This window comes from Boleophthalmus pectinirostris, unplaced genomic scaffold (genome assembly GCF_026225935.1).
Source record: "Boleophthalmus pectinirostris isolate CB_2022bp ecotype Guang Dong unplaced genomic scaffold, ASM2622593v1 HiC_scaffold_19, whole genome shotgun sequence".
In the NCBI taxonomy this organism is placed as follows: domain Eukaryota; kingdom Metazoa; phylum Chordata; class Actinopteri; order Gobiiformes; family Gobiidae; genus Boleophthalmus; species Boleophthalmus pectinirostris.
The window spans coordinates 41,503,698-41,518,699 of record NW_026571140.1 but is presented as its reverse complement, the minus strand read 5'-3'; positions in this window follow the sequence as shown (position 1 = coordinate 41,518,699).

The following is a 15,002-nucleotide window of genomic DNA, read 5'->3' as shown; positions in this document are numbered from 1 at the left end:
CCAGAACTAAACCAGGACTAAACCAGGACTAAACCAGGACTAAACCAGAACTAAACCAGAACTAAACCAGGACTAAACCAGGTCTAAAAACAGGTCTAAAACCAGGACTAAAACAGGACTGGATTATGCCGTCGGACCGCCCACCGCGCCAACTCCCATTCGCATTTCCTTTTGCTTTTCCGTGTTTGATAGATATTAAGAAAGCAACGGTTCCCGTCCTGCAGGACTTGCAGGTGGGTGTGGGACAAAATATCGCAGATGCGGGCGGGAGCAGGACTGAAAATTACAATTCTTTGCAGGACTGGACGGGACCTGTGGACCCCCAGCTTCAGTACCGACCTGCACTTATAAACCCCCCCGCACCAAAACTCCTCCAAAATAAATCTTGTAAATCTTCCTCATGTGGGTCTGAATCCATCCTGGGACGTGTCCAACACATTTTGGTTTGTTCGGGTGCTTCATAAATAGTTTTTTGCAAATCATTATTCAGTTGTGACTTTATCGTGTTTGATCAAAATGATTAAAACATAAAATGAATCAAATGTAGACATATAAATATAAAAATGTAATTCTTTGTTTTTGTCCCAATCAGCCCAAATAACAAAGAGAAATGAATAAATCATGTCAGGGAAGAGTTCAGGTCCTAGGACGATAAATCAACAACGATACTGTGATTTTAAAAGTCCAAATTCATAACCTAATGTTCCACAGGCGTCATAGATTATACCTATAACAAAAACAAGCACAAAATGTCTCAGTTCTTCTCCTCCTCCTCTTCCTCCTCTTCCTCCTCTGCTCTGCTCATCACCTCATGAAAGAATCAAACTCTCAAAGGGGAAACTATAAAGGGACCTTGTTAAGCAGGTCTGTATTTGACACGGCGCCTCAGACCGGGGGAGCGGGCCTGACACTCGCATACTGAGCTAGCATTAGGAAATAAACGTGTTACCATGGCGACGGAATATTTTACTATCTGACATTTTGGTTTTTTAAAAAGAGATTATTCAAATTTCGGTTTCCATGGACGTCCAAATGAAGGCGCGTCGGTGCCTGCGGATGAATCCCGGGCGCTCGGGGTGAGGCTCTCTTCTCTCTGTGGGGTGGACGTGTCTGCGAGTGTGGAGTTTGGAGTGTTCTGCCTGTGCTGCTGTGGCAGAGTGGTTAGCCTGTGGACTCCTTATGCTGGGGATGCTCTACATGGATTTCTAATGGTGGAGAGTTTAGGAGTTACCATGGAGACACAATGTACACAAGCAAACACTGTCAAAAAACTCAAGAAAAAAAAAAAACAAACTAAATGAAAATGGATTTAAAGAGCATATTTTCAGGAGCCTGTGATCAGTCCGAGCGTTCATGGTCCTGTTTGAGAGTTTGATTTCCAACAAAAGGTGAAAGTGGCTGAGTTCAGACTGCAGAGCTTAATGCTCAATTCGGATTTTTTGGTGAAATCCGATTTTCTGGCAAGGTCGTTCACATTTCCAATCAAATGCGACTTGTTTGTGATCTCCAGTGTGAACTTTAAATGCCCCAAAAGTGTCCCGCATGTGCGCTGGGGGACACGCTAACCTAGGGTGACCATATTTCTGTTTGTGAAAACCCGGACACCTTACGGGGGGTGGGGGGTGGGGCCTCAACACTGAGCTACTCTCACCTCGTAACCTGTGCACCTCCCGCTTGTCTTGACCAGGACGAAAACCGAAGAATTTCTTGTACAGGTCGTTGTTAAATGTGCATTTGTGCTTCGGCGTGTTGCAGACTGACCAACTGTTTGTGTCTCGCTCCTTCTGATGCACAGACGCTACGAGACGCTCAGTTTAATGTCCCCAATGAAAGATCATGAAAACCCGGACATTTTCATCACTATAAAAAAAAAACCCGTACACCCAGGACAGGACGCAAAAAACAGACATGTCTGGGGAAAAACGGACGTTTGGTCATCCTAGGAACCTGGCTTTCCCTCCATTGACTAGACTCCGATAGACTGATTCATTCTAGCATTAGGATTCATTCACTCGAAAGTAGGCGGATACTTTTTTAATTTAAAGGTTGTATAGAGGATTTTCCAAGGAAGGAGAAATCCAGCGACTGTTTGTCCTTTTTCAAATGTTGCGCATGCGTGAAACCAACCCCCTCCCCTACAGCTCCTACGTAGAAACACCTCCCTCCTCCTCCTTACGCCAGAAACAGGTTTGTTTACAGCCGCTGCACATGACTTGTAAACAACTAACTACAGTGTTGGTTAGACAAGACGGAGAAGTGAGGAGCGGGGGGAGGGGGGGCGCGGAGATTTCGTTCGCGGACGAGAAGTGAGGAGCAGGGAGAGGAGAGGGGAGCGGTGCGCGGAGATTCCATGCCCGGAGAAGTGAGGAGCAGGAGGAAGAGCGGAACGGGCAGCGGGGAGAGGAGCAGGAAAGGGGTGCAGAGAAGAGTGCGCGGAGATTCCGTGTGAATGAACTAACTACAACACGCAGCAGCAAGCGGACTCTTTCTTTGCCTTGAAAATTACATTTTCAAACATAGGATATCGCTTTCGTGTCCTGAAAAACGTTTGTGTAGCTCTTGGAAATAAAGTACGTTTTCATAATAAGCAGAAGTTTTCTGTCCAGGAGTAATTTGTGGACCAGTGGTTCAGTCTTTAGACCCTGCGTCTGCTTCAGTCGCGCCATCGCTAGAATGAATCTTCAAGAATCACCTTAGTTTGGCTTCGCTGCTTTTCCCCTTGTCTTCTTCTTTCAGCGACCTCAAAAACGGACTTTCTTTTGCGGCGAACTGCTCCTGGATTCTTGTCGCCATTGCAACAAACTTTGTGCGAACTGCAAGGAAGATATAGGTCAAAAAAAGCCGCTAAGAACTGCGTGACAGTCGTACGTAAACCACGTAACGGCGGCGCAGGCAAGTCAGTTACACTAGAAACGTAGGGAGATTGATTGACAGCCTGTCAGCTAACAGATAACGAGGCAGTGTCGTTATCGATTGGCAAATGTTTAGCCCCACCACGTCCAGAGTTGATGAATTTTTATTCTCTTTTTTTTGGTCATCATAATTACAAGGCTACTGCACCTCTATAATCTATCATTGACAACTTGAAACAAAAAAAAAAAATCCTCCATACAACCTTTAACCAGTTGCTGTTGTTTGGTCGTGACGTATGTAACGCACCAAATCCCGTAGGAAGAAGGACAATAATGTCTTCCCCTCGATAAAATTCACCAATTCATCATTCTCTTTGTTTTAAATCCTGGATCTCGGGAATCGTCGCCAACACAGGACGTCTGTCTTCGTCTACATCCATCTCGATGCTTTGTATTGTTGTGCTGTTCCACAAAAGGAGACAGACAGACGCGACGAGTTTGACGTCATGACTTCACAGCTCTTCTCTGATTTGTCGGTGCACAGTCTACAAGTTCCGGGGTTCTTGCAAACCGTCCAGTGTATTCTGATTCCTGACCTAGTCTCTGGAGAGAAATGAAATTGAGCGGAGGCACTAGGTCGCGTCAGTGTTTTCAGGCGTCCGGATCAGATCTGTACTCAGATGAATGAGGCACCAGATCGTTTCGTCTCTGAATCTGTTTTCCATCAGATTAGTGTGAACGAACACTGCATCCACAACCAAAACTACTCGAATATGAACTAGTCTGGACGAGGCCAAAGACTCCGAGTCTTCAGATCCTGAAAATTCTCTTGCATTGTCGTCCATCGTGGTTGTGGCTTTCTTCCAGTTTCCACCAACTTCAGCGCAGAATAGTGACGTTTGTGGCTTGTTGATGACGTGTAGGTGGATGAATGTGACCTGACCGTTCAGACTGAAGTCACATGTCAAAAGATCAGATATGTATCGGTTTTAGGAGCACAGAACCAAGTGTCCTGGGTCACATTTGAAAAAAATCAGATCTGTGTGGTTCAGACTGTCAATAAAAGATCAGACACAGGAGCATAGTGGAGATAAATCAGATTTGGGTCACTTCAGACTTTTAGCTTGTGACTGTAATTTTAAGTGGGAGATTCGTTTAACAGCACAAATCTGCTCACCTGCTGTAGTTCAAACTAAACCAGCTCTTTCTGCTCAGATTGTGTTAACATTTTAAATGGTCACATTTTTATACAGCGCCTTTTCACCTTCAAGACTAAAAGTATTTTACATCAAGGAACCACTCACAAATGCACACACACACACACACACACACACCAGAGCACACAGACATAGATACAGAACAGTAGATTTGGCATCACCGTCTATTGGAACAAATGCGTCAACACATTTAATGTAAAAGATGGAACATATTTTCACTTATTTGGAAAAAAAAAGACCTAGAAACTTCAGGTCCATTCACACAGGCACTTAGAACAGATTTGTAGAGAACTGTTGACAATGAACTGTACACAATACAAAGACTTTTCACATTTAATATCAAAGATGAACATCCATATTTACATGTAACTCAACATTTACTCGCTTGTATAAGAACTACAGACAATGATGTGATTACAGGTTTGAGAACAGAAGTCTAAGTCTGAAAAAAGAACACTGACAATAAAATGACTACACAATATATTCAGAAGGTGTGAGCTGCTTGTATAAGTTTGGAAAAATAACTATATAGACAATGGAATTAATTAGACGATATAAACAGAAGCTGTGTCTTTCCTGTGAGGTGAGGATCTTTACACAACCAAATGAGTCACAAAAGTCTGACATCTTCACTCGCTGATACTGTAAAAAGTCAAATGACTAATGTTCAGTGACTCCTTTAGACCATGAAACCCCGGTGGTATTAACACAAGCCAAGAGGCTGAAGAGAGATTTAATGTTCTATATCTATGGTACACTGACACTGGAGGTGAGGGGGGTTAAGTGTCTTGCTCAAGTACATGACGAGAGCATTTATCTGTGAGAGCTGGAATCACACGCCGACCTGTGGCTCTGCCGGCTGGATCCAATGATGTTTATGTCGAGATTCAAGCCACCAACCTTCTGATGAGCGGCAAACGGTCGACCAACTGAGCTACTGTCACTTCATAAAGTTCAGATTAAAGTGTAACAAAGCCTCAGACAGAGCAGTGCCTAAAGTTAGCATCACAACCCCAGGAAGTATCGAAACACTGAAAACATTTTTTTTTTTTTAAATAGGGACAGTGCATATTCATGAACATCTACAACACTGCAGTGTAAATATGCCCAGTTCCATCTGTAGTCCCTCAGCAGGTAACACCACAAAACAACAAACAATAAAAACAAGTGACAGTTCTAAACTAAAAGTGTCCACAAGTCTGGTAGTCACTATAGGCGAGTTTCAGCTGACGTCATTGTTATTAAAAGCCCGCGTTGCTGCTGGGAAATATTTTGGTCGGAGGCAAGAAACACGGTAGCGTCAAACACAGTGCGTAACCTCGCGTATTTATCCCCGATAATGGTCAATTCCTGCTGCATTATCGGATGCACAAATAGAAGCACGGAAGAAGGAAAATGTCTTTTTCGTTTTCTGAGTGAAAAGAACCACTAACGGTGAATTAAACGTCTTTCAAACATCCGCAGAGCAAACGTAGAAGATCCTAACAAACCGTGGACTCCAACAAGTTCAACAACACATCGAGACTCTTGGAGGTTTTCATCTTTTCTGCTGTGAATGGCCCAGGAGTTTCCACCAAGTCATTGTGGATGTCGCCCAAGTGAATATTTGTCCAGGTAGTTGGAGATTCTGACCAGAAATTTGGTTTGGTCCACCTTTTGTCGGGGTTGAAAAGGGTGATTTGTCGTCCGTCGATGCTTATGACCAATTTCTGGTCAAATGGTCTTGGGTCCTCTGCCGTTAGACTGGATAAATAACCAGGATCAATACCCTTTACGTGCTTTCTCACTCCGTCCGTCATGTTGAATTAGTGTTTCTTGCTGCCGACCAAAACATTTTGTCAAAAATGAAACTCGCCTATTTCAAGTGTAATTTGAAAGTGTCCAGTGTTAGGCCCTGTTCGCACTAGTTTGTATTTGAGTTGTTTTCGTTGTGGATGCAGTGTTCGTTCACACTAATCCGACGGAAAACTGCTCCAGAGATGGAATGATTTGGTGCCTCCAGCTCCCACAAATTCACTTGAGTACAGATCTGATCTGGCACTGCGTGGACGCCTGAAAACACTGATACTCTGATGTCGGTCTGTGCGCCGCAAAGTAATTCACCGACAAAACACTAAGAGGCGAGAATATCTGTCCATTCATATAAACGTGTGTCTGTGTGTTCGACCTGCAGACGTATAATGTCTGAAAAGTTTCACATGAATCATCTCCAACACGACAGAAACACAGAACAGACTCACCATCAGCAGAACCTCCTCTGTCACAGAAACAACACTCATATTCCACTGAGTCGTGTCCTTTAGTCCGACAGAAGCTGAACCACATCAGCGACACAAGGAACGAGCAGTTTTTATGAGCGCTCAGTTTATGCAAATGAGTCATGTGCAGTGTCGGGGAGTAACAGATTACATGTACCGGAGTTACGTAATCAGAGTACAAATTATGAGTAACTGTATTCAGTTACAGTTACTGTTGAAATAAATTGATTACACGGCAGTATTTTCCTGTTTTTCACATTTTCTTTCTTTTTTTTCCTGTAAACTAAACCAGGTCTAAACCACAACTAAACCATGACTAAAACCAGGTCTAAACTAGATCTAAACCAGGACTAAAACAAGGTCTAAACTAGATCTAAACCAGGACTAAAACAAGGTCTAAACTAGATCTAATCCAGGTCTAAAACAGGTCTAAATGAGGTCTAAAACCAGGACTAAAACCAGGTCTAAACTAGATCTAAAACAGGTCTAAACCAGGTCTAAACCAGGTCTAAAACAGGTCTAAAACCAGGTATAGAGCAGGACTAAACCAGGACTAAAGCAGGACTAAAACCAGGTCTAAACCAAGACTAAAACAGGATTTAACAGGACTAAATCCTGCTGTGTGGACGTGTCTCTTCTTCTATCAATAATAGTTTTAATTTGTTTAAGTAAAGTCTGGACTTTTCATTTTCTTTTATCAGACAAAACATCTTATGTGAAGATTTCCTCGTCTTTGCTTCTCTACAGCAAATCAAGTAATCCAAAGTATTCAGATTACATTACTCACTTTAAGTAATTTAATGGATTATGTTACCAACTACATTTTGGTGTGTGTAATCTGTAATCTGTAGGGGATTACATTTTAAAAGTCACCTTGCCAACACTGTACGCCGATTAGTTTCAGTGTAAACGGGGTCTCGGAGTCTCTCTTATTGACAGTGAGAGAATTTTCCAGAATTTGGAGCCTCTGACTGAGACACACTTGGTCCAAATGTGGAGCTCACAGTTCCTCTGGGCCGTGGCTCTAGTTCCCACTGACAGACTTTACTTTATTAAAATCCTGTAACAGACAGAGGAGCAAGTCCATACAAAACTTTATACAGTAGATAAAACATCCATATTTAACAACAATCAACTACATTTGTACTTATTTCAAATAGTGCAGTGGTGAAATGAGAATGGTTTCTTGTCCAGTATTTTTACGGCTTTTTAAAAAAGTGATTCGACAGGTTTGAGTTTTGTGCCAACAGAGAGTAATATCCAGCCAACCTGAAAACATCTTTCATATCATTTCATAATTATTGTGTAAAAAGTATATTGTCAATTCTAATTCTCTCATTTTGACTTGGGTTAGTGGGATAATATCTGCTCTAAATATAAACTATAATTTAACACGAAATCAAGAAGAATCCGTGTGTCATTCGTTCATTCGTTTTTCAATATAAAACCAAAAATTTTAAAAACGAAAAAACAATTTTCTTCATTATTTGTCTCCAAAAACAAAATGAAAAAACAGACAATGATTTGTTTTTTCATTTTTCAATTTTGTGTTTAAATGAAAAATGGAAAAAAAACAGATAATGGACGTTTCCCGTTTACGTGACTTCTGTGACTGTGATGCCGAACTGAACCAGGACTGATCCAGGTTCGGGATCAGACCGGGACCAAACCGGGACTAGAGCAGGACTGAGACCGAGACCAGGCCGGGACCAGAGTGGGACTGAGACCGGGACCAGAACGGGACTGAGACCGAAACCAGAGCGGGACCAGACCTGGACCAGACCGAGACTGAGATGGGACTGAGACTGAGACCAGACCGAGACTGAGACTGAGACCTGGACCAGAGACTGAGACTGAGACCGGGACTGAGACCGAAACCAGAGCGGGACCAGACCTGGACCAGACCGAGACTGAGATGGGACTGAGACCAGACCGAGACTGAGACCGAAACCAGAGCGGGACCAGGACGGACTCCGAGCTTTGACTCCGAGCCTCCACAGGGTCCGAGCCTCAGCTTCGAGCTCCGACACTGCTGTGGGCTCTGAGCCTCTGGTCTGGTCCCGGTCTGGTCTCAATCCCGGTCTCAGTCTCGGTCTGCTCCCGGTCTGGTCTCAGTCTCAGTCCCATTGGTCTGGTCTCAATCTCAGTCCCGGTCTCAGTCTCGGTCTGGCCTCTGTCTCAGTCCCGCTCTAGTCCCAGTCTGGTCTCGGTGTGGTCCCGGACCTGGATCAGTCCTGGTTCAGTTCGGCATCGCAGTCACAGAAGCCACGTAAACGGGAAACGGTCGTTATCCGTTTTTTCCATTCTTCATTTAAAAACAATATCGAAAACTGAAAAAAACAAATCATTATCCGTTTTTTTCATTTTGGTTTTGGAGACAAATAATGACGAAAATTGTTGTTTTTTTCATTTTCTTATTTTTGGTTTCATATTGAAAAACTAATGAATGAATGACACGAATTATGAAGCAATTTGTGAAGAAAAGTTGAAAATATACGTTGGAAATAGAGTTCAAAACACACAATGAATCACACAAAGGAGAATTTGATCCCGTATTGACATGTTTCAACAAAAATAAAGGTGTTTTGTTACATTTTTATGAGTCAAATTCAATCAGTCTGTCAAACTTTATTTATAGAGCGATTTTCATACAAAAAAATGCAGCACAGAGCGATTATAATTTCTGTTTTGGGCCTGTGTAGGGGACGGTTGCTTGGAAACAGTTATGAAATTCCCTGGAGTGATGTCAGAATTTCCAAACAGGAAGTCAAATTTAAAACCCAAAAACTGATCATAAGTGTCTCTGCTTTAGTAAAACGAAGTAATTCAGCCTTGTTTTAATTTAAATTTTTGTATTTAATAAAGGAAGAAGGACGTCCTAATTCAGTTCATAATTTGTAAGTAGAACAGTTCTTCTCTCTGTTCATATTTTTGGGCTTTTTTTTCTCTCTCCTCCAACGCAAACGTTTGAAGAAACTGAAGTGTGAAGTTCTCGTTCTTTTGTATTTAATAAAGGAAGAAAAAGAAAGCAAAAACAAAAAACCTGCTCGCGCTTTAACATTTGCTAGAATATTGTATTTTTCAGACTTTAAGTCGCTGCGGAGTATAAGTCACACCAGCCAAAAAATACATAATGAAGAAGAAAAAAATAAGTCACACCTGACAATAAGGCCCCATTCACACTAGTTCGTATTTGAGTTGTTTTTGTTGTGGATACAGTGTTTGTTGATCTGGTGCCTCCAGCTCCCATGAATATATCTGAGTACAGATCTGATCCAGCACCGTGTGGACGCCTGAAAACCACGATACTCTGGTGTAGGTCTGTGCACCGTGAAGTAATTCACCGCCAAAACACTAAGAGGCTAGAACAGGGGTGGGCAAACTATGGCCCGGGGGCCATATGCGGCCCTTTAAACCTTTTAATCCGGCCCGCCAAACTTGAATAAATTACAATAATAAACCTTGTTGATGCTTTATTTTTCCTGTATTCCGGCGTTTCCCAGTAGATGGCGCACTATTTATACATTGAGGTGCGGCGTATTATGTTGACCGCAATGCTTGATGGGAAAGTGTTCTTTCGGACTAGCAAATAACAGGAATCATTTTTGGACGACGTATTCAGATCAGTGAGGTAAGTGTTCAAGACATAACACTGCACTGATTCTATTTTAGAGTGGGTTTAAAGTAAAGTCCAAAGACTTTTAGATGCTGTGTTACAAATCTTAATGCATGGAACGTCCTAAGGGTCTGATTTTACTACAAGCGGAACCTCGTGGCGTGGGTTCTGTTTCTCAATGAGATCTAAACAGTCAGGACATACGCTCGCCTGTGGTGCAGTGGAACAGACCTCGTTCACTTTCTGTCTCCAACACGACAGAAACACAGAACAGACTCACCATCAGCAGAACATCCCTCTGTCACAGAAACAACACTCATATTCCACTGAGTCGTGTCCTTTAGTCCGACAGAAACTGAACCACATCAGCGACACAAGGAGTGAGCTGTTTTTTTGAGCGCTTAGTTTATGCAAATGAGTCATGTGGTTTTAAGTTTAGTTTCTGTAAAACGTAAACAAATGTGCTCAAAGCTGTGTGGGTGGGGAAGGATTGCGAACACAGAAACGACGTGTCTGGACGCAGATCGTTTCCGATACGGTGATACTTGGACTTGAAGGTCAGTGACTTGGGACTTGACTCGGGCCCATCTCACGCAAAATAACTCTTTTCACATTACATCCATTACACAATAGTCATGAAATCTGGTGGAGCGGAGGCGGGTGTGAAGTGTTTTCTTCTACGTCAAACCCGTCATAGGTGAATCTGCCGCGTCATCGTTGTAGCAGCTTTAGTTCGTTGTGACGTGGGAGGGTGGCAGAAATACGCTGCATTTTCCATTCACCAGTAATAAAATTAAAGAAGCAAATTTTAAATTTATACATAAATATTATCTTACACCTGTGAAAATGAATAAAATATCAAAAGATATTTCTACAAAATGTCCCCGTTGCAAAGTAAAGGATGGAACATATATACACATGTTTTGGGATTGTAATCTTTTAAAAAATTACTGGAATATCATTCACTCCTTTACACAAACGGCCTTGGAAAAAACTTTTGATATTCAGCCAAATATATATCTGTTAAATGACACACAACAACTTCACTTAGATAAAAATAAATGTAGAATATTGATTACTATAACATATTTTGCAAAGAAATGTATATTACTACTCTGGAAAGATGATTTATCTCCTACATTTAGGCTATTTACGAGTCAATTGTCAGAATTTCTACCTTTGGAAAAACTAACTCTTGAAAAAAATAATTATGGACACATTTTTCAAGAAACTTTGGTATCCCATATTGGCAAGCCTGGAAACCTTTTAAGAAGGACAGTACCACACTTAGTAAATTATCATTGGTATTCCTTCAGTATGTGTATATTTAAATATTAAAATATATTGAATGTTATTAATTTGAATGTATAATGTACACGTACAGACCACCTGCTCATATAAGATGTTTGCTGCCCTGGAGTGGTTTGGAATGTCAAAATTGTCAGTATTAAAGGGCAAATTTATGAGAGACAAAAGTTTAGTTAAGTGTATGTTTATACATACATACATATACACATGTATTCTTAAGAAAAGGTATTGTGACTAACTGATTCATTTTTGACATTCCATCTAACTGTTTAGAAGAACATTATATTATTAAGAGTGTAAATATTATGTATGTATAGGTGTATAGATGTGTGTGTGTGCTTACGTATGTGTGTATGTATATGTGTACGCGCGTGTGTGTGTGTATATATATATATATATATGTATATATATATATATATATTATATATATATATGTATATGTGTGGAGATGTGGCTGTATATATGTGTATATGTGGATGTGTTAATGTGTATATATATGTACGTATATGTAGGTATATGTCGATAAGAATGTATGTATGTAGATGCTTACATATGTGTATGTGTATATATGTGTGTCTATGTAAAAAAAAAAAAAAGAACTCAGCCTAAAAAAAAAAAAAAAAAAAAAAAAAAAAGAAATACGCTGCAATTTGTCCCAAAAACCCCCCCCCCAAAAAAGTCAAATCAATCTAAAAACCACTTCGGCGACAAATACAAGTCCCACACATCACTCTTAGAAGGTAGAAAGCTCTGAAAAGTAGATTCTGCATGAGACGGGCCCTTTAAGATATAAGTCGCATCGTAGTATGAGTCACAGGAAAAATAACTGAAAAATACAGTAATCATAAACAAAGTGGTGTTTGTGTGGCATGAATTCACTGGAGGAATAAATGAGGTGAACAAGAGTCGTATTTCCCTGATGATGATGGTAAAACTCAGTGTTTTACAACAAAACTCTGCATTTTTTCATTTTCATTCATAAGTTTCTTGTCCTGTCTGTGGTGTCATCAGTCGGCACAGAAACAGAATGTGAAATACGTCCCTCCTATGAATAGCCTAAAAATGTAAATAAGCCTTTGCTAATTTAGACTCTCCCGGATGGAAACTAGAACTGAGGATCTGGAGTCTATTTCCAGCCTCGCTCCACATTTATCCACACTGACCCATTCAAGTATAAATACACGTGTTACGCAAAACTGACTCGTCCCGTTGCGTTTTTAGCCGTGTTGTAATGTTGTTATCTCCTCAAAAACAGACCTGGACTTGTGTTTTGTTTCTTTATAATTAGTCTGTCTACATCTGCAATGCTCAAAACGCATTGATCCACCTTGTGATGTCATGAAGTGGTAGTTTTCAAGTGAAGAGCTCCTTTTATCTTTAGTTCAGTCGAGATTGGAAATTTCAGGTTTTAAATGATCCAAATGATTCTGGTGAAGTTCTATGGAGTTTAAAAACACACTGAACCACATGACATCACAACGTGGAACGGCGTGTTTTCTGTTTGAGAGAAGAACTTTAAAGCCGTGTCCACACCAAACGCGAATGGTGCAAATAAATCGCGTCAAACGCCTCTAGTTTGCTGCTTGACTTTTTTGAGTCATTTGCTTCATTCGTGTGTCCAGGTCGCATGAGTAAATCCTCTCTGTTCTCTCCGGAAGGATCAAATGCAGCTGCACAGTTTCCTCTGTGCCTGGTTTCATTTGGAAAGATGGTGGACTTGGACTACATCAAGCGGGCTGACCAGGAACAGACTGAGACTGAGACCAGACCAGGACCAGACTGGTCTCTGAGCCCTGGAGCTCGAAGCTGAAACTCGGTGTCAGAATAATTCTATTATCCCATATTTGCTAAATACTTGTGTGATATTCTAGGCCTATGAGTTAACCATTTATGTACTACAATTCTTTGATTTATAATGTACCAATCACTTGTATGAATATGAATAACCTCTTGTGTGTTTGACAACTGTGTGCAGTGTCCTGTCGCTCTTGTGTTCCTCGAGATGATTCCTCACATGAAGCCAACTCCCACTGTCACACATGCAAGAGTTATGATGGTGTCTGACCTAAGGCACCTCCTGATTGTTAATCATGTTTTATGTGTTTTATTTGCATCAGTTTCTTATTATGTCTTTGCTGTTTCCCCTTCCCCTTGAGAATTATCATTCTGTAACTAGGGCCTCCTAATGAAATAAAAAGAGGAGAGCGGCCTTGAGTCATCAGAACGTGTGGAGACTGTTGGTTTGATGCCCACTCTCTGCCCGTTCTCCTCATGAGTAAAACTGAATTAATCTCTTGTCTTTCTTCTTGTTTTAAATGTCTAAATAAACCGAACACTCGGACCCCGCGGAGGCTCTGAGTCCACGGCCGGAGCTCAGAGCCCACAGAGGTTTGGAGAACACGGCCGGGCTGGAGCTCGAAGCTGAGGCTCAGACCTCGTGGAGGCTCTGAGTCCGTGACCGGAGCTTGACTGAGACCCGGACCAGACTGGACCAGACCGGGACCAGACCAGAACTGAGACCGGGACCAGACCAGAACTGAGACCGGGACCAGAATAAAGAAGAGGGGGACAGAGTCTGGTGTAGGTCCTGCTCTGTGGAGATGATTGGGTCTCTGTCCTGGCTCGCGCTGGTGTCGTATCATATCGTCTCGTTTCCCACGGGAGCAGTGAGTGTCTCCTCCATGTTGAATGAAGGTTCACGTCTGTCTCAGTTTTACACGTCATAGAACATGGCCTCTGATTGGTTGATGTGACATGAAGATTCGCAGAAAGTTAAAAAAAATTTCAACTTTGGAGAATTTCGCAAGTCCCTCCCAACTCCAGTTCTGCCTATTTGCGTCCCTCAAAACATGCGAATCGCGCCGCCAAATTTGCGTCGTTCGCACCGCAGAACTTTATTCGCCTTTACATAGGGTTAACATGGAAACTGTTCGCCTTGTTCGCGCCATTCTCGTTTGGTGTGGACGCAGCTTAAAGTCGATTTGTGTGCTAAACGTTTGTGAATGAAACAAAACACAACTCCAGGTCTGTTTTCAGGTCTGTTGAAGAGGAAACAACATTATGACACAGATTAGAAAATAACGTAAAAAGAGCCCTTAGCTACATTTTGTCAGATTCAAATAAATAAATAAACTAAAGTAGGTTTTTAAAAGTCAAACCCAACTCAAAACATTTATTCAAATCATGTATTAAATTCACAAAGACCAAGGCTACTTCTTTTTGAAACTCGCTCTACATCAGGAGTGTCCAACCTGTCGCTCTGGAGCAACTGTTCACTCTCCATCTTCTTTCAAGTATCTCGCCCAAGGATTTCTGAATTATTACTGTGCTCAATAAAACAAATTCGATTGATTTGACTGATTAAATGCCTGTTACTGTTGTACATGTGTAATTTTGATGCCCAACTTTGTAAACTACATGGATAAAGGTTTATGTTTTATAAACATGTAACTGAACCTGATCTAAGGCTCGTCGTGACTTTTATATTTATTCAGTTTCAGTTTCTTGTGACAGTTAAAAAGAGCAGAAACTATTTACTGTAACGATTTCACCTTGTGTCGTAACAGATTTTTTCCGATTCAAATAAATATGTTTTTAAAAGTCAAACTTAACTCAAAACATGTATTTACATCATTCATCAAATTCAGAACGTCCAAAGCTACATCTTTTTGAAACTCACTCTACACACAAAATATATATATATTTTTTATAAAAAGGTAAATTCAATAAATAAATACAAAATTAAAAGACA